At 33.1% G+C, this 12,254-nt stretch overlaps 1 protein-coding gene across 3 annotated transcripts in view; it reads right to left on the bottom strand.

The window, feature by feature from the left end:
• LOC139111279 (trace amine-associated receptor 9) overlaps positions 1-8,947 on the bottom strand; it is a 58,682-nt gene extending 49,735 nt beyond the window's left edge. The window contains exons 1-2 of one of the 3 annotated variants that reach the window (XM_070671447.1): positions 8,386-8,947; positions 7,948-8,126 (exon numbers count right to left, since the gene is read on the bottom strand). The gene's annotated coding sequence lies outside the window, so the exon portion shown is untranslated. Of the gene's footprint in view, positions 1-7,947 lie in introns of all 3 variants that reach the window. The other 2 variants (XM_070671438.1, XM_070671456.1) reach the window with 2 other exon arrangements.
• Positions 8,948-12,254: the final 3,307 nt, after the last annotated feature.

The following is a 12,254-nucleotide window of genomic DNA, read 5'->3' as shown; positions in this document are numbered from 1 at the left end:
GCGTGATATTTTTATACGCAAGCAAACCGTATAACTTGCGATACATCACAATTCAGTTAGATTACCAGAATACAGTATATATATATATATAAGCTGTCGTATCGTTGGCGTGTAAAATTTACGTCGTGGCAGACATCTTTCATCCCGGCAGGAAAATAGAAACTCAAAGGAAGAGAAGGGAACACGCGATTCGATCGGACTTTCCCAAAGGTGTCGTATTCGGGGGAAGTTCCGCCGATAAATAATAGGACCGTTCTCCACGCTTGTGTTCACGCATTGTCGTATACGCTCGCGCAAGTAACTTCAGCTATTTGAACGGGACAGACGTCAGTGGAATGAATCGTGAGCTGACATCACGAGCTGCTATAACGTGTTACGGGACATCGAGTTTTGAATAAACAGGGCATAACTCCTCTACTCGAAATTTTAGTAAACTTTACTTTCCCTTATATTTTACTTAAATTGGTATTATCGAATTTGTTGATTACTAATCGAAATAAGTTATAATAAAATATGTAAATTAATTAACTAATAATTAGCAGAAAAGGAGAAAATTTGCAACACTGCTTCGTACTGAGAGAAAAAGAAAAAAACGTCGCATTTAATAGCCAGAGTTATGATATAATCACAATGTGGACTTATTTTAATTGTTACGTGCTATTAATTTATATCGTGATAATATATAAGTTATACTACAGCCATTTCATTCGTGTTGTACAAATTTGTGGAACGAAAAAGTCAATTACAAAACGTGTTTGTTTAAATCACGCTGCATCACATTTTCTATGAAGTCGGTTAATTAACGTAACTAACTAATTACGCATATGACTGTTTTTCTCTATGACTCCTGCCATGTTTGTTATTTCGATTGACCAATTGAATATTCAGATCTCTCTTACGAAACATGTATTGCAATTATGCTCACTTACGTAACGTTGCGCGAAAAATATACAGTACTTATTAAATTTAATTTTATATTTTAACATTTTATTTCGTACGCAAGTAAGCATGGGAGAATGATAGAAGCCTCTAAATCTTATTTAGAATGCTGTCCGAAAATGCGATTTAAATTTATGTAAACTATTGCATCGTGCATCACGTATCGCGGTACGGTGTAACGATCGTGGTTTTATTTCCATTTCAAAATGAACGAAAACGCAATTCCAAATAGATGCGCTCTTTCGCGTGAGTTTGAGCGTATGTACACGCTAAAATTGCATTTCGAACGACGAGTTAAATTGTTTTGTAAGTTACAGGCGACAAATACAACGTTTGGCCATTTCTAGATTAGAACGTTATCTAATTGTTTGTCTCTTATTTATAATGCTGCATTCACTTCATTATTAATTATAAAAAATTAGAACGTGCAATTTATTTTAAGAGAAGTTTAACGATAAACGTATGATTTTAATTAATTTAATTTTTCAACGATTCGAACATTTACAAGATAGAATTTCAATATTACTTTCGGGCTATTGTTTGGGTTTTATAATTTGTCGCGATAATGTCTCTGTGTTTCTTCTTTTTGATTTCTCGTCACGGGTTCAAAGGACAAGAAGAGCTCGCAACGAATGAGTAGCTCACGTTTTTTCCCCCCTTTACTACCGCCGTTCGCCGCATTTCTTTCCATTGTGACTTCCGTTATGTGCCGTAACGCAGGAAAAACCAAGAACATAAATAAGCCTGGCAGAAATTAATGCGTATGAAAGGTTTTTTTTCAAATGAAAACGAGGTTGTCGAGCATGTTAAAACTTTCGTAGAACTTGGCAAAAAATAAAAAAAGTCCACATTACGAAAAAATAAGGGCCAATGAGCTCTCGTAATCCCCTGTGCTGTGTACGATTTTGCTCGAGGCAAAAGCAGTTTTTTTTTTTTTTTTTTTTTTTTTTATTCGTTTTATTCGCCATTTCCAACTCAGTGATTACCGAACTTTGTAGCCAATGATTTCCTGAATTAATTTTGATAAAAAAAAAATTTTTTTGAACACTTGTAATTGCCGACATATTTTATGAGATTCAAAATTGTTTGTAACTTTTAATTTTCTAAAATTTAATCACGCAGATGCATACGTACAACTTTTCTGAAATGTAATAATTAACTTAGAACTGGAATAAAAGTAAATGTTAAACCAATTTTGTATGTTGGTAATGAACATATATTTGAGAGCAACGTCGAATTATTAAGTAAATTGGTATGCGAACGTTGACAACATCTTATTGCTTTGAACACGCATGTGCGAGAATGTTTAAATCCACCTTATGCAAACTAAATAGCAGTAAATCTATACCTGTTGATTCGGTGAGACTCAAACGTGGACGGCTCTCTCTAAGCGTAAATTTTAAATGACCCATCTGTCTTTGATTGTCTGATCGCGTCAACTTATTTACGTTGCCAATTTGATTATCACTGTACTTACAGAACGATATTTTATATGATAACCAAATGCTTGAAGTCACGTTTCAATTACAATTATAATTTTATATCGAAAAATACATTCTGTAAATCTGGACAGAATTTTTAACAAATTTAAACAGGATTTTTGATACAGCTCGGAACGCAATTTGTCAAATTCAGTAATTTTTGTCAGGAAAAGCCGAAGAATCTCTTCTTCCATTGGCACGATATTTTTAACGTTTTATATCGCAGTGACAGAGGAAAAGCTCGTAAAACTGGCGAACCGTAGAATGTCCTTTGAACTCTCTGTTAGATACGCTGTCTACATCCGATCTCGAAAATTTAATATGTTGACGACAAGATCAAGCTTTTTGCCTTCTAGCGCTGTGGTTCCCATAGCATTAGAAGCTTTAGTCTACTTTTTTAAATATATTTTTTCGCCTGCCTTCTGCATAAGGATAATAAAAAGGATAACAAAAAAAGTCAACCGCGTGAACACATAGATATAAAAATGGAAAATTTACAGTAAAATTTTTATATATCCAAACAATTTTTTTTTTTTTACGAAATAATATTGTATATTATTCGTACAGCATCGTGCATATATTTGTAAGGGCATATACATGATATTAATAATTCCCTGTATTCTTCACTCTGGTCGCGACAGCATTTAGTTAGCATTCCATCCGTATAAAGTAAATCAGTTTTACGATAAGCGGATTGCTGACATCTGTCATCGAACGTAATGATTTTCCGATGTGACAAAAAAAAAGAAAAAACCCCCGCGCGCCTATCGCAGTTTCATAAAATGCGCAATATTTGTAGCAATTTGGCAGTATCGTATTAATAATCAATAATGCACAATGCGCGATTGTAGGACACGAGATAAATAACGTACGTTGTATGAATAGGAAATTAATGTATGGCTCAAAATCAGATTGGGAGCATGATTAATAGTTACAACAAATTTAATCAATAATGAAAAGAGTAAATAAATATGAATTTTGAGATAGCAAAGAAAATGAGATTTTAGTTAAAAAGTTACAATTAATTTTTATTAATTTAATTTTTTACTGTTTTGACTATTTGGAAATGATATTATTATAAAAGTAGGTACAATTACAATGCTCTGAATTTTAGAATTGTAAAGAAAAAAAGATAAAAGAAATTATAAATGAAAAAATTAATATTTAGGAACTATTATTGTTATACAAAATTTTGTACTTGAAGTTTTTTATATTAAAAGAATGTAAACGATTTGGTAATTATATTAACATATGAATAATTTTTTAAATATATTAATTGTTAGGATTTTTATAAAGCTGCATTTAAAATAAAATATTTTACCTTACTTAAATTTACTTATCGTAACTAAAACGAAATCTTAAAGTACAAAACTTCATGGCGATAATGGCTATGCATATTAAAGCATAAGAGAATGAAGAAGAAATCGTTAGTCGGGTACAAAAAAACTAATAAAAAAGAGAAGTTAATACTTCATTTAATTATTTAATAAAGTATAAATCATTTTTATATTAAATTTATTCAAATTTTTAAAAAGTGTTATTAAAATTATTGTTAATAATAAAAAAAGGTACTAATTAAAATACGTCCTCGTTAAAATTAAATAATAAAAGAAATGTGAATTATGATTAGGCGTGTTATTACAATAAAATTATGTAACAAAATATTCCAGGTACACAGTATAACTTTTTTTTTATGGAGAAAATTTTTGCATTGGATATAGTAAATACGGAATATACATGAATATTCTGTTGTAAAAATATGCAAACCTTATCGCGAAAGTGGATTTACACCGGATATTCTATTTGCGTACAGGCGGAAATTGAAAATAAAACTGTAGCGCTGTAACCATTTTATATTTGAATTCACTAGCCGAAAAGTTAAGCAAGGTTTCGATTGCAAATAAAGGTAGAGTGAAACCAGCGCGTAAAGTGGGAATTTTTTTTTACGATGTCCGCGTTTTGCGATCATCGTTTTCGATTAAAAGGGCAATTTATTGCAAAAGTAAAACTACGATTTATTAATAATACATTGAAATTATTTACTAAAACTGTTGTTATAAATAAAGCAATTGCGATATATATTTGCGAATGAATATTTACGACATACATATTTATTTTTCATGCTATAATAATCCGTTTCTATTTGTATAAAATTAAACAAATTATTCAGAATTATTTATTAATAAATTTTATTATATTAGATCAACAAATAAGCGCTATTTTTTTGTTATAGTCTCAGGGATTAAAAATTGTATATCAAAGAACCGCCACATATAACTGTATTTAATTAAGTCTTACTTTTCAAGAAATTAAAACTATTTTGTATACATTCTATTTCGTATGCACATTTAACTTAAAACCGTGAATTCGGATATACATGCATGTTACGTGTACCGTTTAGTCGCTCATGAATGTCCGCAGACTGCATAACTTTTTTATTTTATACTAGTTCTTTCAACGTATGTGACATCAAAGTACGCGATAGTTGCATGCAATTTTCTCTTTCTCATACAGTTGACAAATTCAGATTAGAGTTTAAATGAATATGAAATCCTGGTTTAACGTCTAAATATACATATAGCAACTCGATAAATTATTAAACTGACTGCAGAGTAAAATATTGTTACAATAATTTTTTCTGATAGCTTTTTTTCATATATTTAAATTGATATAAAATACTGTAAATAAACATGATCCTAAGTAATTAACACACCAGCAATTATTCAAAATGGTCTATTTCAAATGGAATTCAAAATTGTCTGAATGTCGATATATTCAAATCAACATGGTTACAGAACCACACGATATTGCAAACTGCACCGAACTCAAGTTTAATTCCAATGTCAGTCGCCTTGTCAGTGGCAGACTTATCGTGCAACCGATATACAAATTATCTGTAATATATCTATGAAGCAACTTGGAAACTTAGTAAAACGTGAAGTTTGCAAAATTAATTATATCGTCAACATATACGTATATAATATTAAAATCAAATGCTCACTACTATCTGTCATGATAGTCACAGATAATTAATGTTATCTACAAATTGCTGGTTACATGAACATTTCGTAAAAATGTGCGATAATTTATTAAAACATAACTCGCTAATTCTGGCCGTAAAAATTATCAGTGAAATACCAGCAGAGATATTCCGTTGCTCGCTTCACTAGCAATTATACATATATTTCCTATTTGTAATTGTACCTATAATATAACTGCCTATAAAGCACTATTAACTCATATTTCTTTGTCATCTCATTATAAAAATGTAAAGCGAAAAATCCGATAAAAGGTTAAATTTTTTAATTCATATATCCAATTTATTTTATATACGTAATAACTAAAGCTATCGATTAAACTATATTTCTTATAATTTACAATACGCGAATTAATATATCTTTTTTTTTATTTTTAAATAATTGTAATAATTTATATTAGTCACATTTAGTGCTTAAAAATTGTGTAATTTTTAAGCAGGGTAAAGAAATAACCTGATCGACGTCGCGTCTTATAAATTTTTATCTTTCCGTACAATCTTTTTAATATTATCAGATATGCGCTGTAAAAGCAGCTCTATCGAACCTCGATAAGACACAGTCTTGGCAATCAGCTTCTTAGATAGTAGACTCGAAGAGGAAGCGTTTCACTCAAACACGTTTCGCGCCTCGTAAAATAGGGCTTCCTCCAAGTTTCGACGAGAAACGAGGTGAAACGACTCGAACGTTTTACGGTAAAATCATTAATTAAAACGCGCAAAAGGGAGCGAATGGGTGTATCATATAACGGGCTTATGTCGCGATCTACCTTCTGCAATGTAATAATAGAGATCCGGCGAATGGCCGTATACGTACTGGCAACACTTTTATAAGAGAAGAATAAAAAAAAAAAAACTGATAATGTATAGTGAAGAAGAATAATAAGAACGACGATGTTTTTACGCCACTCTTCATATCGCGGTCGAATTACACTTAATACTGTCGACAAGCTACTTTCGTTGATAATAGCGGAGAAACGTAATAAATTCTATCGCAGCTCGCTGAAATGGATATCACGCGCGGGGTTTGCGATCTATTTGAAACGAGCGGCTATCAGCGGCGACGCCGTTAGAAAACTATTAAAGTGAAGCGTTTACAAGTACAAATTGAAGCGCAGCTTCCCGATGAATGCAGCTATTTGCATACATTGAATTTGTCCAGAACCAAAGATGGAATATTTTTTTTTTTTTTCTTTTCTCTTCCAATTGTGATTGCAGAAATTATTCAGCATTTTCATCGATTTCTCATAGACATACAAATTACTTCTGATTTATGTTAATAATTTGTGCCACAAATGGCCAATCTTTCTAAGACTAAAGTTTTCTTGTTTATATCTTGTAAAGAAATTCTAGAAAAAATTGTATTTAAATTATTCATAAATTTACTTTACGACGAGATAAATGTAACATTTTTCGTGTGATCAAAGAGTTTACTTACGTAATAACTTTTCGTTAAAACGAAAACTTTGAACGAGGTCGCTTAAAAATGATTGTGACGGAAAATGAAAATAACGGTTATAATCAGAAAATATTTCAATAACATTTTACATACGTTCACCGTTTAACGTGAAGAATTAATTGCGCGAAACCGGATAAAATAAAAATTGTTGCAGCAGCTGCGTTTATTTATTGCCGAAAATAAAAATAGTAATTGTTTTCGAATAAATATTTTAACAGCCACAAGAAAATCACTAAAGGTATCGAGTAAGAGCATTTGCAATTCGATCTTTCATTGAATTTACGTATCAGAGATTCAAGGAGTCGTTCAATATTAAAGATACTTGCCGGGAAAGTTTTAAAAACTTGATCAGAGAACTGTGAGTAACAGCACGATCAAAACTACTTCCTAACCGAATATCTGCCGCAAGCATATCGTTCAATATCCATCAAGCTATAGTATCCTGTTTTGTGTAGCTCATATCAATCTCCACATGTGCGTATCTTTCGGATGGAATAATAGTAGTATAGACGTAGAATTTACACACCACGTAAGATCAATGTTTGCCGATATAAGTTATTTTAACCGCTAATAGAACAACGTAAATCAAGAGACGCGGTAGTGTCAGTACAATATGCAACATATATAAAATATCAGATTTAAATTAAACCTTAAACATTTTATACTGTTATTTATAAAATTGTGTACTCCGTATACTCTTATCGTGAAAAAGGGATATGGGCGCGAACTTCTGGGTTCTGCAGTTCTTTACAACTTAATACAAATACATTGTTTGCAATTTAATATCTTAAGTGCAGCTGCAGACGCGCCGATAACTGTTATAATCAAGTAAGAAGACATACGAAAGAGTGACTAGGCACGTACAATACAAATTGTGGAGAAGCAATTTTTTTTTTATTAAATAGAGTATTGCTTCGAAAATACGTTAACGCAAGCGTTATTGAATTAATTTGTTTTATTTTATATTGTACTTTATTTTTATGTAACATGCAAAGTGGGAGGGCTCAATTGTAGCAATTAATATGTATACGTACCCGGCAGTAGTAAATCCACGAGTTTCTATGAGGCTTTGAGTAAGTACGCGACGCTCCGGAAGGCAAAGAGAAAAGAACTCTCGTGCGTGACTTTTGAAGGTGAGAAATCTTGAAAGACTTGTACGTCCCAAGGTGAGATCTGATAGATCACTTGATCGAAAAGCCGAGATGGATCACGTCTGATAAAAAGAAAAAAACTTCACGATTTTAGCCTTTTTTTTTTCACCGGCTGACACAAGAAAACGCTTTCCCCGTTCCTTTAATAACTTCTCCGCGGAAAATGCATATACTATCGTCACTCAATTTCGTTCTCCTTTCTCCCTTTTTGTTTGAGACAAAGAGTTTTCTTCTTTTTTTTTATCCAGATGTAATAAATTGCGAACTATGCTCTTTTCGATATAAAATATGAAATGAAAGGTAATGAAAAAGCGAACTTACAAACGATGCAGAGTTTCTTCAATCTTCCATAAATATTACGTCTCAAGTAATGCCTTTTTTTATCAACATAAACCTTTTTTTAATATTATTTATTTTACGCGTGAAATATTAATAAATTTTTACGGTATATTTTAATACGATGAACGTACAAAAGATAAGAATCTACATTTAAAAAATGTCTGGGGAAAAAAAAAGTTGGTCGAGGTGTTTAAACGCTTTCTAATTTTTTCTTTCTTTTTTATAACTAACTATCAGCACCCTTCTTTTTACGCAGATTAAACGAAAACACTTTTAAAGTGGAGATGTGAAAAAAAACATGGATATTTTATTATATCGCTTATTGCGATTGCTATCGATGGTTAAGTCCGCGGTCGTTAATTTATATATCGTAGGAAAATTAACAGCGTTGTCTCTCCCGGGATAAAATAATCGGCGGAGCGCGTCGTAGCGTCGCGATGCTGCGGACACCACCGAGAGAGTCCAGAGAAACGAGAGAGAAGAGAGAGGAGCGTCGCGACGACGCGGAGGCTGACGACGCACTGACTGCCCGCCTGGGTGCTCCCGACAGTAGTCGCGCTGGGTGAGAGAGCACGAGACAGGAGAGGGTGGGTGGAAAAGGGAGAGAACAGGGAGGCAAGAGAAAGAAAGAGAGAGAGAGAGAGAAAGAGGGGGCGGGAAGAGAGAGTGAACGTGGATACAACCCTGGTCTCCCGATCTCCTAACTGCACCGACACCCTCTCGCCGTGCCAAAATCTATCCACCCACGCGCTCGTTCGCGAACACCCCCGATGTATTCTCGTTCCTGGTTGATCGAGAATCGCGCACGTCGAAGATCGCGACACACTTTCGACAGGACGGCGACAGTGACGCGGAGAGTAGCAAAGTAGCTTAGTTTTTAGAATCGTGTGAATATTCTTGTCGGGAAATAGTCCACTTGGATATTTTATTGCTTAAGAATGAAAGTCGTGCAGACGACAGTTGCGAGGAGACATGTAATATGTTCCAGGTGTATATATATTTCGCCTTGTGACGACCTGTACAGAGTTCCCGTTAATGAGCCCACGTAATGAAGTGGCACATTATGGTGTGCTTTACATATCTTGATGAAGTACGTATGTAATTGAAAAGAAAGAAAAAAAAAATATGCATGCGCATCTCCGTGATTGAAGTAATATAATTTCTTTTACTGTTGTTTTTTTAACAAAAAACGTATTAAAAAGTACATTTATTTTTAAATACAACGGTACATTTTAATATGCGTTTCATATAGAGGAATTCTAATCGAATGATTAAACACTGGCGCAAATAAATCGTGAATATTTAATTGGACAATATAAAATGATAATGCATGTACAAGAATATTAAATAAGAGCGCAGCGAGTAATGCGTTTTGTTTTTTTTTTTTTTTTTTTTTTTTTTGTGAGCGGTAAAATTCTTTTTGCTATGCTGTCTACGCATAACGAATAGCTCCATTGTTTCGGATAGTTATACAAAAGTTTGTGTTTATTTAAACATGCGGAATGCCAAAAGCATATTATGCATCACATATGTTTCCATCTGTCTTTCCCGAGAACAAAAAAAGAGAACGATGAAGAGGTGCTGGCTTTAATTTCTGTATACTCAACATTATTCAGACGTTAGTCTGAAATTGCAATTATACTCTTAATTACAATAATAATTTAGATGGAAGTTTAGTTTAGTCCACGCAGCTCCTTTCGGGACTGCAGCGCAATCAATTAATTAACTCGCACTATCGCTACTTTCCTTTGATATCCGCAATTCGCATTTCCTCGGGCATTCGGAAAGTTGCCAGCATTTCTCATCGCACTTTCGTTAAGAATTGCGTTACAAGCAACGACTTATGAAAATATCGTAAATCATGTAACAGCTGATAGCAATTCTACGAAGCTGCATATCGTTCGCATACCGCAATAACGTATAGTAACACTCATTAATAATCGCTTTGGTTTTATCCACTTCTTTTATCAAATAATATATTTCTGACCACTTTGCATGCAATAAAACGGACCAGTTTAAATTTCTCTTAATATATCGCGCTATGCGTGCTACGTTTTACACGAAAGTTGTTATATATTATTTAAAAAAAAAAAAGAAAGAAAGATAAAAATTAACGTTATCACAATAAAGCAACGTCGCTTACGGTGCGATTTGTATGAACGTAAAACGAGAAGGTACTTAAGCCGGATAATATTTCAAGTCTTATACTTATTACACATTATAACAAGAATGTACAGAGAATGTGCAATAAGTTGCTATAGAATTCAAAATTACCTATTTGAGATATTCATGCGTAAAAGCTAAGGATCTCGTTATTTCCACTAATTCAGTAAGTTGACGAAATCTCTTTCAGTTATATTGAATCTAGCTACAGACGTAGTGTAGACGTTTAAGTATTTACTCACAACCGTATCATGCAATTAGCCGCGTTTTACGGGAGAATTGCATTGAGAAGTGGAACGGGATTTACGGTACAGCCAATTAAGAGACTGAGTATACACCTTCGCATAAGAGCGAAAGAGCCCATTCACTGATGGAAAAGGTTTAACTCCAAGTACCCTAGTCATTCACTATCGGCGAAAGTAATCTCGCACTTTGTTACCGCCAAGATTTAGCCGTGGTTGGGCACCGCTGCTACCAAAAAGCCAACCCAATTCTGGTACCGCGTACTAAAAGTAACAGTATATAGGTAGTTCGAATCTTTGATTCACCGTTCGCACATACAAGACTATCCGCGTAGAAACTTAACTAAACTATCGAGAAAGAAAAAAAAAAAAAAGAAAGAAGAAGAAGGAATTAAATTGCACACGGTAACTTTAATGCTGTAATACGTAAAGTTCTGTATAAAAATACGCAATGCATATACATACAACGGGCGCGACGTTTTAAATAGCGCGATAATTTCAGATTTGACGAATGTATTATGTCATACCTTTTTCTTACTGTATCTTATTGCTGCGGTATATTATGCAATTTTGTAACATTAAAACACAACGTTACGCAGAAAGAATAAAAAATTGCAAATGCGCCGAAGTTCATAAAGCTGAAGATTTCGCGTGGCATATAAAACTTTACACGTTATAATATTAGAATACTGTCTCTCGAATTAACATTTCTTACTTTATCTTATACATACTCATTCAATATGCAAGTATGCGTTGCAAGTTTGACAAACTTTTATAATAAGTGTGTAAATTGGAGTTCGAATATGTTCAAAGTTTTTCAGACCGGATTGGCAGAATTATGTTTAACATAGACAAATGATTCTTGCAATATCTTCTGTGTATATGCAATAAAGTCTCCCATGTGGATCCCATGGCGCTATTTAATAAGGCACAGAGTGGACAGACGGTTAAAATTCCAGCCGTCAGTACATTCTTCGACATACCCTCCGAATACTTTCCAAGTTATTCCGCGAAAATATTCTATAGATATAATATCCATCAGTAGTTGGTGGATAGATTCAATGAATTTCGATGAGTTAGTACTTGGTAAGAAATTTTAATTTAAGTTTGTTACAGCTGTTCACTCTCCTTTAATTCTAAATTGCATTTCATCTCGGCAATTTTGTAACAAGATATAGACAAGAAAATGCATTATATTGCCTTGATTATCGTTCTTTAAAAAATTATCGACGACATAGTCGGGTTTAAATTGTAAGCCAGTGTTTGTCAGTTTTTTTTTTTTGTTAATTAATAGTTAAAAAAATAATGGACAACTTTTTTGGACACCAGCGTAAAAAACATTATTATTTCGTGGCACACCTTTTCATTCTACATTTTCGAATTGTAATAGCGGTCTCATTAATTCTTCCCATTAGATAACTTTTATAACAAATTGCAGACGTAAAA

This window comes from Cardiocondyla obscurior, linkage group LG02, assembly GCF_019399895.1.
Source record: "Cardiocondyla obscurior isolate alpha-2009 linkage group LG02, Cobs3.1, whole genome shotgun sequence".
Taxonomy (NCBI): Eukaryota; Metazoa; Arthropoda; class Insecta; order Hymenoptera; family Formicidae; genus Cardiocondyla; species Cardiocondyla obscurior.
This window is presented reverse-complemented; position numbering and strand designations above follow the sequence as displayed.